Source organism: Meles meles, chromosome 21 (genome assembly GCF_922984935.1).
Source record: "Meles meles chromosome 21, mMelMel3.1 paternal haplotype, whole genome shotgun sequence".
In the NCBI taxonomy this organism is placed as follows: domain Eukaryota; kingdom Metazoa; phylum Chordata; class Mammalia; order Carnivora; family Mustelidae; genus Meles; species Meles meles.
The window spans coordinates 43,444,379-43,456,740 of record NC_060086.1 but is presented as its reverse complement, the minus strand read 5'-3'; the positions used below and the strand labels follow the sequence as shown (position 1 = coordinate 43,456,740).

Below are 12,362 nucleotides of genomic sequence, written 5' to 3'. Positions count from 1 at the left end.
GAAGCTCCGCTGGGGGGCCCAGACGTGGACTCGTGGCTCTGAGGAGGCGAGGAGGTATGTGGCCGGTGAAGCCAGCGTGGGATGCAGCCGGGCTCTCTCATGATGCCGGTTTCTATAGCTGCCGCTGCTCCGACCGAGGCCCGCCAGCTTCGCCCACCAGCTTCGCCCGCCCACCCCATCCGCAGACTCTGCCGCAGAGGCCCCGCCCGGCATGGGAGCGGACCTGCCTTGGGGCGGCGTGGGCAGAGAAGAGGCGGCGGGTTCCTCAGCAGGAGGGCAGGAGGGCGGGCAGCCTCGGAGGAGCGGGACGAGCTGGAGGAGGAGTGCGGAGCAGAGCACGGATGCGCCAGGCAGCAGGTGAGGGAGGCCGAGGACTGGTGTGTCCAGAGCAGAGAAGACCAGGGAAGGCCGTGGTGGACGACGCCCAGGGGCGCCGGGGCCACCATGTCAGTGTGGTTCGGGGAGGGACGGAGCTGGCTGGTCAGGGCTGAGGCCGGCCGCTAGGAGGGGTGGCTGCGGGAGCCTCGGCTCTGCTTTCTCATGGACGCCCCGTGACCGTGGGCTTCCGTCCCGTGGGCAGCAGAGCCTTGCGGCAATGCTGAGCTGAGTGGACGCAGACCTGGGCGGTGGCCCTGCCGCTGACATGTGAAATGGGACCTCAACACAGGGAAGGACCCTGGAGTGGTGAGGGCTCTGAGCGGGGACAGGACGGTCCTGTGTCAGCCCTGTGGCCGTCCAGGCAGAAGGACCACCCAGGAGTTGGGACGCGGGGCCCACAGGATGCGTTGGGGGCAGCGGGTGCTGAGTGGGGAGCAGCATGGACGCAGCAACACTTAAAGAGGCAGGGACAAGATGTGACAAGAAGTCCCAGGGACATGTGGCAGCCCCTGGGGCCTCCAAAGCCCGAGAAGTGACACTATGGCCACGCACAGGGGCTCGGCAGGAGCTCGACATGCAGCCGACGGCTGGATCACAAACCTACATCCCAGAGCTCCGAGAACCCTGGCGTCCCGAGCCCCGACCACCAGCTGCTCGGACCAGGTCGTGCACTCGCTGTGCTCGGCCGCCCCCGCCAGCCGGCCCCTCGGGGGGGCCCACGCGCCCTCACACAGAGCTGCAGCTGCAGGCGCCTGGGTGGTGCCATTTGGAGACGGGAGTCCTGTCCTTCCGGGAACGGGGTTTGCTTGGGCACAGCGATGCGGGAGACGCAGGAAGACCCGCGCGCCTGCGGTCCAGACCCCAGCGCGTCCTTCCTCCCGGGGCGGGAGAGCAGCTGCCGTCACGTGACAGCCCCGTGAGCGAGACTGCGCTCCCCGCACCCGCCGGAATCCAAGAGTGGGTCTCTTCAGAGACTCCAACCAGGCAGAGAAGAAAAAAACAAAACAATTAAAGTGTCACTCAAGTTCTTAGCTGATGCGAGACACTGAAGGATCTGAGACGTTCTTCCGGGAGCGGAGAGTAATTACATTCCTCCCCAGCCGCGACTTCTCCCCGTAGCGCACGTGTCAGACCTTCCACGGATTTCTCCTTCCTGAGCGAGCGTCAGAGGAACAAAGACTTCTGTCAGCCTTTTTCAGCCCAAAATTAGTTCTGAAAAAATGGCTCAGACAAGCCAGTACCACGCCAGACCCAGAGAGAGCCACGTGACCTCAGCTGTCCACGCCTGCTCTCTGGGGAAGAGAGGGTGCGAGGTGCTGGAACATTCCAGGCTTGCCGGGGCAGCCTCAGGCCTGGGGGCAACGAGGGGGAGGCAGCCATCCGGGGACGTGGACGGGCCTCTCCGGATGTTCACGGGTCCAAGGACATGGACACCCCCATTTGGACACAGGCAGCCCAAGGCCTTGGCGCAGGAAGGACCTGTTTCTCTGCTGCCGGGCCTGTGGGGGCACCGGACGCGGGCGTGTGCAGCAGCCCCATCCTGGGTGCGCACGCTTCCCGGCTCCCAGGGGCAGCCCTGCCTCCTCCCTCTGCAAACACGGGGATTGGGCCACGCGGGGGCTTCTCCCCTCCGAGTTCCAGAAGGCTCGATGACCCTGGGCCGCGCACACTAACGGGGTCATGGGCTGAGAAGGACACGCCACTCTTCCTGTGGGCAGGCCTGGCAGTCGGCGACACCGCTCGGGCTTCCCGCGATCCCTCCCCTCTGGGGGCTGAGCAGGCGCGTGGGGGGGTCAGGGTCACGAGCTGTTGTTCGGCACTGGGGTCACAGGACCGCTTGGGCTCCTCTTGGGACCGAGCCGTCCCACCGCGCCCTGTCCCTCCGGTCTCCCGCCGTGGCAGGTGCTGCCTGCATCCTCCCCACCCGCGAACGGCGTCGTGCGCACGTGGGTATGACTGACGGTGGCGTGTGGTCTCCTCCCGCCCCGGCCCGTGAGGGGCTGCCAGAAGCGGGGGAGAACCGCAGGCGCGCCCGAGCCACGAGTCCTCGCTGCCCATCTAGGCCCAGGCTGTTCCGAGGCGGAGAGGAGCCGAGGGACCGAGCGTGGGGCGGTGAGCAGGGGCTGAAGCTGAGGCCAGAGGTCACAGCACCACCGACCGTTCTTTCCGGAACGCCGAGCGCGCCCGAGCTGGAGTGTGGTCCGGCCTCCCGCGCGCTCTCGGGGGAAGGCCCCTCGCTTTGCTTTCCGCGCGAACGCGATGAAGCAGGTCGGAGGACGCGCTCTGCTCTCAGAGCGGGGCTCCCGGGACGGGACGGCAAGGACGCGGTGACAGCCACGCGGGTGTACCTGACACTTCGTTACGTTCGGAGCCGTTTTTCTGGAGGCATGTGAGTCTGCGCAAGGGTCCTGACTTCCCCTGGGCAGAAGCTCGAGGTGGCCGGCAGACCTCTCCTGTCCCCTCAGCGCCTGCCGGGACCCAGCCCTCAGGAGGGGAGCACCCGGCCCGGAGCTGCTTCCCAGAGAGCTCCGGGTTACTCTCCCGAGGCAGCCGCTGCGTCTCCCAAGGAAAGAGCCGACCCAGGTGCAGCGGGGGGGGCTTCCCCGCCACAGCCCCTTCTCCCTCTCATGGAAGTGGGGCGAGTCTCCCAAGGGGTACGGCTCGGACACCGAGGGAGCAGACCGCTTCGGTGCGGAGCAGATACGGGGGCCCACGTTCCATGTGCGCCCGGAAACACTGTCCCGCTGCCAGCCAGCGTCGGAGCCTCGAGGGGCCCCGCCCAAATGCACGGGTCGGGCTGACGAGAGAAGCGCGCCGCCTGCCCCGGAGCCCGCGCCCCACACGCGGCGTCTGCCGGGCGTCAGTGGTCTCCGGGCCGGGGTCCCCCAGGGCTAGGGCTGCCTTTGCCAGCGAGTCCTGCGTGGGAGAAGAAAACCCGCGACACGCTCGGAATGACAGGCTCAATGACCGCGTGAAAGAGAACACCCATCGTGAGTGTCCCATACCGTCAGGGGCCCGTCGCCTGCGCACGGTGCAGCCACTCCTCCCGCACAACGTTCTTGGGGACCCCTTCCCAGGTGTGCCCAGGCCCTGCTGGGTGAGAGGCAGCCGCAGCCGGCACCAGCTCCGCCTGCCCCCGGACGTCCACACCCGGCCTCTAACGAACGTGCCCCCAGCACCACCACTTACGCCGTGTTGCCCGACCCATGGTGTGAACAGACGTGCGGGTGTGCGCCAGCCCCCATGCAGATGCAGCCTCTCCTTTCCGCCGGCAAAGCCGCAGGAGTGCAAGGCCAGCGTGCAGGGGGGCTGGCCGACCGCCCTTCCCGAGGCTGCATCCCGTCCCCAAGCCAACGTCGTGCCCCACAAAGCGCCCGCCCATGGGACATGCTGGTCACAGCCCGGACTCCTCCAGCGTCCGTCCTCCACGCGAGCTTGAGCCCGGCGCCCGCCTTTCTCCCGCAGTGTGTTCCCGCTGTCGGTTTTTGGTTGGGTCTGTGCACTGTTTGCCTCTTCTCAGTGCTGTGTTTTGATCAGAGAAATGTTAGTATCAATGAAGGACGTTTAGCAACATTTTTTCCTAACAGTAACTGTTTCTGTGTCGGAGAGTCTCTGCCTACCCCAAGGTAAGTGCAAGTGCGTTCTCTTCGGGAACCGTCATTTCCTGGCGTTTGTCAGCCACACCCCAGCGTGTGACCTCACGCCTCGGCTGGACACGACCAACTCGCTGTGTGGGGTGCTTCCGCGAGCCGGTCTCCCGAGCCTCCTAGAACTTAGTGGGGTTGCTTCTGCGCTTCCGTCCAGTCCATCTGGTACGCGAGTCGGTGCGAGGGAACCACGCCCAAGCGTCCTTGCAGACTCCCCATCACTCCGGCTGCGCTGGCGAAGACGGGCTTTCCTTGTCCCACTGACGTGACTTGGGACCCTCGGCTGAGTGTCCGCTGGCAGGAGAGACGTGGTCCATTGCTTTGGCTTAGACCAGTGCCACAGCAGTTTCAAGTGAAGCTGTGAAACCAGGAGGTGCGTCTGCCAGCTTTGTTCTTTTCCAAAGTCCTGTTTTCCCGTGTACACCTGACAGTCGGCCTGTTAACTTCTCCAGAGAGCCCGCTGGCACTGGGACAGGAATGGCCTCGCATCTGCACATGCGTGTGGACACAACACATGGCAGCGACAGCGTCTTCCTGCCTGCGAGGCCAGGTGTGTCCTGGTGCCGGCCGCCAGGCGCCTCGCACAGCCGCGGACAGGCTCCCCCGCGGCCCCGGTGGCTCTCGTGGCAGCCGGAGACAGCGCTTCCCGGATCTTCTCTTGGAATGATCCCTTCCTGGTGCACCAGGTACAGCTGGGCTCACGCTGACCCTGTCTCCTGCAGCCTTGCCAAGTTCCCACACTCATTTCACGAGCTGGTCCAGATGCCACCGGGTTTTCTGCTTCTCTGATCAGATGTGTGAACAACAGCGTCATTACTTTTCTTCCAAGCTTCATGCGTTGTCTTTCTTCCTCCTGTTTTCCTGCACCACGACTTCTAACGACGCTGGCTGCAGGCAAGGACAGACAGTGACCCAGTCTGCTGGCCGTGAGCGTTCCTATCCCCAGCAGCCAGGACGGGCCGGCCGGGCTTTCAGACGTGTCCGGAGGACGTCCCCCAGCTATCACGGCGGGGTGTCGAACTGTAGCGCTTGTCTTGGGCTTCTGTTACCGGAGTGAGCTGCATGCACTGATTTTCAGACGTTAAACCAGCCTTGCATTCTGGAGATAGGCCATGCCTTTCTTTGGTGCTGGATTTGATTTGCTGGTGTTTTGCTAAGGGTTTCTGCACTTTGCTCCTGGGGGAGGGGATGCTGGTCTCTTTCTGTTCTGTAATGACCGCCGCGAGTCTGGTTTCAGTCACGGAACGACGACCTGGCAAGTGTTCCAGCACAGTCTGGGTAGGAGTGCGACCGTTTCCTCCTCCAGTGTCTGGTCGATTCTGCTCGAGAAGCCGTCTGGCCCACACTTCTCTCTCTGGAAGGGGTTCTGGTTACAGATTCAATGTGTTTAACAGACACAGAGCGGTTTAGGTTTCCTGTTTCCTCCTCGGTTTTGGGAAGCACATGTGTGACGGAACGTGTCCATTTCATCCAGGCTGTCGGGCTGCAGACAGCGGACTCTCGCACCAAGGGCCTCAGACGCAACCGCCTGTGGGTTGAGGACAGCACCTTCTCCTGGGGCTGCGGCCACAGCCTGGCCGGGACTCCTGCCTCTGCCGAATACCGACCTGAAAAATGTAGGCACACAGGCCTCGCTCTTCTCCTTCTCTCGTGGTCACAGGACGGTCTGCATGCGTGGGGGCAGTGGGAGGGCCCACGGTGGGCGCTGCAGCCGGCGCGAGCACACAGCCGTGAGCACGAGCGGCACGGGCACTCGGCGGTCACCCCGTGACGGAGCCGCGTGGAGAAGACATCTCTTCCCGGCAGGCCACCTGGGGCTCCACACGTATGGGACAGGGAGGCTCACACCTTGTCAGCTTCCGGCAGGTGTGTGGGGGCTCTGGCACCCGCCCCCCCCCATCGCACTGTCCATTCACTGTATATGCAGGCGACCCGCTCCGGCCACCGCAGCAGGTGCAGCTCCTGATGCCGATGGCTTATTTCAGCAGGGACTTGGTCACTAAGAATTCAGGATATTAATTTTTTTGGAGGGGTGGAGGGGCAGAGAGTGAGGGAGGGGGAGAGAGACTCTCCAGCAGACGCCCTGTGGAGCGTGAGCCTGACGCGGGGCTCGAGCTCACGACCGAGACCTCAATGAGCTGAGCTGCAACCGAGAGTCGGACACTAAACTGACGGCACCCCCCAGGCGCCCCGAGGGTATCATTTCTTGGCTAATGTGAAGCGAGAGTAAAAATAACGCAGAGTCAGGAGAAGCGCGGCACGCCGTGTCGGAAGAATCGCAGAGAGAGCAGAAACATGGAAGCTGCACAGACCGACGGAGTCCGAGCCCCCAGAAGCCGCTGCGCCCCCACAAGGGCGATCTCACGGTGCTCTGACTGCCCTTTTCCGCCCGCACTGGGGCGCTCTTCCCGTGTCCCGGCCTGGTCCGCACACACTCCTCCTTCCCGTGGGCCAGCGAGCCCTCCGCAGGGTTCTCACGGGAGGAGCCGCCGAGCGCCTGCCTGCGGCCTGCAAACCGAGGCGGCGTGCGCAGCCAGAAGGAGGCCATGAAGAAGATGGTCTTGGCTGTCCAGACAGAAACCAAGTCCTGCCTCCCCTCACTGCCGTCCCGCTCGCTTGCCAGGCAGGACTCCAGCCACGGAGGGCTCAGCCCTCGGCACAGCACAGGGCCAGAGCCGCTGTGGCTCTGAAGCCATGTGGGAAGCCCGCAGCCTGGTCTGACTCGGGCACGGAGGCACCAGACGCAAAGCGCTCGGGCTTCGTACACGGGCTGCACACAGGACCGCCTGCCCCGGCTGAAACTGGCCAGTCCCAACGGAGCTACAAACACCAACGCGTTTCTGTCTTGACAAAAGCAGAGATTTGAGAACAAAGCGAAAACTTTTTAAAAGCATAATTAAGAGCAAACGATTACCCTAAATACGGTGAGTCAGACACCCACGCTCTTTGCGTTTTCTGCAAATGAAAAAGCTTCTCCACACTAACATGCTTGAAATCTATGCATCTAAAAGAGAAAATTGAGCTGAAACAGGCAAGAAAGGTTCCAGAGCTTTTCCGGAGATGCACCTGGGACGCTTCCGCCCCATTCCAGCAGGAGGGCACAGGGGAACACGCGGAGCGGACCTGCGCCATGGCTCCGAGGGAGGGGGCCCGGGGTCGTCTGCACCACACGGCTGCTCACCGGCTCAGCAGCGCGAAGGAGCCCCGCTCCCTGGAGAAGCCCCCGGCAGGCCGGCTCGCAGCCACGCGGAGGGAGCTGCTGGAGTTTAGCTCGTCAGCAGGAGGGGAGGGTGTGGGGCATGATGGAACCTCCCCGTCGGCGGCGCCAAGGGCAAGAGAGGAAGCGGGGCGCCCCCCCCCATACCGCCCGTGCCTGCAGTGGTGCGCAGAGTTGGCCAGGAAGCTGGTCCTGTGGTCCTGTCTTGAGCCGAAGCTTCCGGCTGGGCTGGTGGTCCTTCAGGGGTGGAGGCACACGTTTCGCTCTGGCTCCCACCAGAGGCCAAGGAAAACCTGCCGCTTTGTCTGTCTCCAGCCCCGCCTCAAACACGGAGCTCTCTGCTCGGCATGGGGGCCCCTCGGCCATCTCCCCCGAGGCTTCCCCCGGCTGTTCACCTGGTTAGCTCTCCAAAAATGGTTTCTGTCCCACTGGAAAGCCTGCGGCTTCCTACCCCATCAGCACAGGAGACACTGAGTGCCACCCCCCCAGCAGTCCCCACCCCAAATCTGGAGAAGTGTAACACCTTCTAACATAATAGAAACATCTCCCAGGACACTGGCTGTGGCCACGGGCTGGCCCTGCCGTTCTGGAAGGCCCTGCGCAAGGACCTGGAGGGTGCGTCTGGCTTCTCTCCCCCAGCACGCCACCTGCAAGATGGCTCGGTCCTCTGCGTTCCGTTCTGGGGAGTCGGCAAGGTCGGTCCCCATCCTTCCGCTCACGGGCCAAGCTTGGTTTCCAGTTCCTGGTGACGGGGGAGCTGTAGGGAGCGCATTTCTGGCTCCCCTGGCTCTGTCCCCTGGGGCGGGAACACCAACAGCCAAGAGGAGGCCGACTTTGTAGGGAACGGCCCAGCTGCTCTCACCCACTCGGGTTGCTCCTCACGCCCGCAGGAGAGCATCGCGGGGCGAGTCCTGCTGCTCCCCGCCCTGCTGCCAAGGGCCGCCATCCGCGTCCTCCCCAGTCTGCAGGCTGAAGCCCCGGCCCCCCGCGTGGCTGTAATAGACTGAGGAGAGAGCTAAGTGTCAACAAGGCCGGAGGCTGGGCGCCTGGCCAGACGGGATCGGCACACCCAGTAGAGACACGGGGGCTTGCCTCTCGGCCAGCAGAAGACGCGGCAGAGAGCGGCCGTCCACGAGCCAGGAAGCGCCCCCACCGGGGACAGAAGGCCCCAAAACATTGGTGTTCGGCTGCCAGCCTCCAGAGGCACGAGAAAGTCCGCGCTGTTGAAGCCGCTCAGCCGGTGGTAGTTGGGGCGGCCCGAGCTGGGACGCTTGTCGTCCGTCTGTCCAGCTCTTCCCGCGGCGGCTGGTGAGGCTGAGCGGGGTTTCAGGTGCCGGCAGCGACCATCTCCGGGTCTTGGTGAACTACCTGCTAAAACCGTCCCCTTTCCTGCCGAGTCGTCCTTGTTACTGGGTTTTACGCGTTCTTCACGGACCCACCACACACTCTCCTGGTCTGCCACTGGCGTCCGCCGGGAGCGGAGGGTTTTCATCCTAACGGATCCCACTTGCCCGTTTCTGTCTTTTATGCTAACGTCCTCCGTGTTCTAAGAAACCCGGGCCCGTTGCAAACTGCAGACACACCCTGTTCCCTCAGGACGTTGACTTCAGGGAACCGCTCGCAGCACCTCTCCGACGCGCGTCTGACGCGGCTCGCTCGCCCCCTGCGGAGACCCACACGCCCTGGCACCTCGGTGAGGACACCGGTCTGTCTTGGTTCGGGGACTCGGTCCTTTGTCAAAAGTATGTGCCGGTGATTTCCATGTGGGACTATTTTCAGACACGTGGACTGTCCCCAGTTCAGCCGTCTGTCCTCATGCCCTCCCTGCCCCTGGTCAGTCTTGCTGACCACGACCTCTGGGAAGTCCTGGAACCAGGGAAAAGTTTCCTACAACTTATTCAAGATTTTCGGGCTATTCTTGGCCTGTGGCATTTCCATCCAAATCTGAGTCAGTTCACCGTTTTAATTAAAAAAAAATTTTTTTTTTAAGATTTTATTTATTTGTTTGACAGAGATCAAAAGTAGAGAGAGAGATGGGGCAGAGAGAGAGCGGGGGAAGCAGGCTCCCTGCTGAGCAGAGCGCCCAATGCGGGGCTCGATCCCAGGACCCTGAGACCATGGCCCGAGCCGAAGGCAGAGGCTTTAACCCACTGAGCCGACCAGGCACCCCTGTTCACCAACTTCTAAAACAAAGATCCTTCTAGGGTTATGTCTGGGCTGCAGGAAATCTATGGAGGGTTTGGGGACAGCTGTGGGTCGCTGTGACAATTCTGGGACCCACTGAGCCGACCAGGCACCCCTGTTCACCAACTTCTAAAACAAAGATCCTTCTAGGGTTATGTCTGGGCTGCAGGAAATCTATGGAGGGTTTGGGGACAGCTGTGGGTCGCTGTGACAATTCTGGGACCTCTTTTTTTTTTTTTAATTTGTATTTGAGGGGCACAGAGTGAAAGAGAACCGAGAGAGGGGAGGTCAGAGGGGAAGCAGACTCCCCGCGGAGCAGGGACCCGATGCAGAATTCGATCCTGGGACTCCAGGATCACGACCTGAGCCGAAGGCAGACGCTTCACCGACGGAACCCACCGGGCGCCCAGTTCTGGGACTCCGACTCACACATGCGTGTCTGTCTGTTGAAGCCTGTCATTTCTCTGAGCAACGTCTAGTAGCTTTAGGGGTACGGAGCATCAGACTTCTTAAAACTTCCTGACTTGGGATGTTATTAATGATGTAGTTAAAATCTTGTTTAAAAGAACACTCAGGGGGCGCCTGGGTGGCTCAGTGGGTTGAGCCGCTGCCTTCGGCTCGGGTCACGATCTCAGGGTCCTGGGATCGAGTCCCACATCGGGCTCTCTGCTTGGCAGAGAACCTGCTTCCCTTCCTCTCTCTCTGCCTGCCTCTCTTGTGATTTCTGTCAAATAAATAAATAAATAAATCTTTAAAAAAAAAAGAACACTCAGTATGTTTATTTACTACGTTCAATACAAGGGCTCAACCACAGACTCAATTTAGGAAACAGGAACAAAACGGACGTGACGCCACAGACCACAGAGCCGTAGACAGAAGCGAAGGAAGGGACAGATTGCCGCAGGAGAGTAAGAAGCACCGGGAGAGGCTCCAAGGTTAGGGTGCCGGCTGGGGGCCTGCTTTCAGCGCCGTCTTTGCAGAGACTTCTTGAAGGCTCCGGCTTGTCCCGGGGCTCAGCAGCGTCTTCAAAGGGCCTTCAACGCTGCCTTCTCCTTGCAGACTCTGGATAGGCAGCGGGATGGTCCTGATGGATGTGGGTCAGGATGTCCGTCAGGATGTGGCTCCGGGGAGAATGGGCGCCTCAGATCTTCATCTACTTTGCAGGCTGCAGGGTGGTCCCGTTTGAAAAGGTCTGATTCAGGGAAGGCAGAAATTCCCTTGTCTCCAGACCATGGAGGCCACTGCTCCTTCTCTAGCCTCTTGCACCAGGGCCTGGGCAGCGTTCCCGCTGGGCCTCTGCGGCAGCCGCACTGGGGGCCGGGCCGCAGCTCCGGGAGGCCGCCCGGGTTGGTGTGGGCAGGGAGACAGGACCTCGGCGAGCACGACTGCACCTGCCTAACGTTTCATTTCCTGAGCGCTTCTGCCTGCGTGGGAGAGAGCACTGACTTCTGCGCAGGGTCTGTGGCTCCTGCCCTGCGGACCGCGTGCGTCCCCCCGAGGACCTCGTGACCCTCCACGTGCGTGGTCTCCTTCCCCGCGAAGACGAGTGCTTCTTTCCACAGCCGGGACTTTTGTGACGTTCTCGCCTTCCTGCAGAAGCTGCGCCCTCCAGCCTGATGCCAAGCAGATGCGACGATGGTGTGTGCTCCACGCCCCGTGGCAGGAGAGTGCAGGCCCCGGGCAGGAACGGGGTCGACACTGTGTTGTGTCAGCCTGAGGAAACCTGTTCCTCGTGAGCCGGAGGATGTCTCGTCACCTCTGGGGCTAACAAATGCCTTCCCCCGTTGGCTGAGACGACCTCCCCGCATCTGGTCACCGGCTGAACGCAGGGGTGTGTTCCCGCCCACCCAGCCCCGCGTCCCGGGGAAAGGCCGCTCGGTGTCCGCACCTCACGCCTCTCAGGCGCTGCAGGCTCCGTTTGCTAACGGGTCAAAATGTTGTTGGTGCTCCTGAAGATCAGCGCTCTGGGACGTTCTTTTCTTGAAACGCCCTTGCCCCCTGCAGCTCACAGACCTGAACCGGGAAGCTCCCTTCTGCTCTCCGGACGCACGGCGCCGAGCTCACACGCTTCCGCCGTGAACGTTTAGAGAACGCATCGGCAAGGGCTTCTGGGCCCGGAGTTCCGCAGCTGGAAAGGTGCTCTGTTCCTGACACTTCCCAGAGTTTTCGTCTCTTCTGTCGCTGTTGGTAATGCACATCTGAAAGAGCGGAGCATGTCCTCGGACTGTCCCCTCCCTACACAAGTACGTCAGCTGTTCACCTTTTACTTCGAGAACACCCAGCGCCTGGAAAGCTGTGCACACGGCACGGAGTCCCGGCGCACCTGTCTCGTTCAGTCCACGCCAGAACCTCCCCCCGCAGTCCTCCCCCGCGCCAGGACCATCCAGGACGCAGGCCGAGTGGCTGTGCTCCCCGGGCGGAGCCATGCCCTGCACAGCGCTGGGGAGTGACTCTGAAGACTGTCCGGTCACGGTCTGCATGGCCTTGGGCTCTCCTGGTCCGATCAGAGCTGGGCACTGTCACAGGTCTCCGGCAGCAGCGGGCCGCGTTCTTAGGGCTCCTTCAGTGCCCAGCGCCCTCCTGCCGGTGCCTTGTCCCCGAAGTCCAGTAGGATGTGAGGCGGAGCGGAGCCAGCGGGCAGCGGCCGTGTGTCCCCCGGCCCCACTGTCTGCTGTCCGGTGTGACGAGGGCCGCACAACGCCCTGCGTCGTTCCCAGCCATGCAGGGAGAGCCGGGCAGCCCGCTGCCACCAACTCCTCCACGGCCCCGCGCGGCATGAACACATGGGGGCCCTGAGCTCTCGCCGCTGCCCCGCTGCAGAAGGCCCGAGCTCTCGGCACAGCGGAGGCGCCGCAGACAACACCGCTACCACGGCCTCCGTGTCCGAGGCTCCAGCGGGAGCAGGTCAGGGCCCGGGACTCCCAGCTGCAGGCAGC

The 12,362-nt window shown here is 62.6% G+C and overlaps 1 protein-coding gene across 3 annotated transcripts in view; it reads right to left on the bottom strand.

Moving 5' to 3' along the window:
* Positions 1 to 12,362, bottom strand: part of LMF1 (lipase maturation factor 1) — a 73,270-nt gene that overhangs the window by 18,105 nt on the left and 42,803 nt on the right. The window lies entirely within an intron of this gene.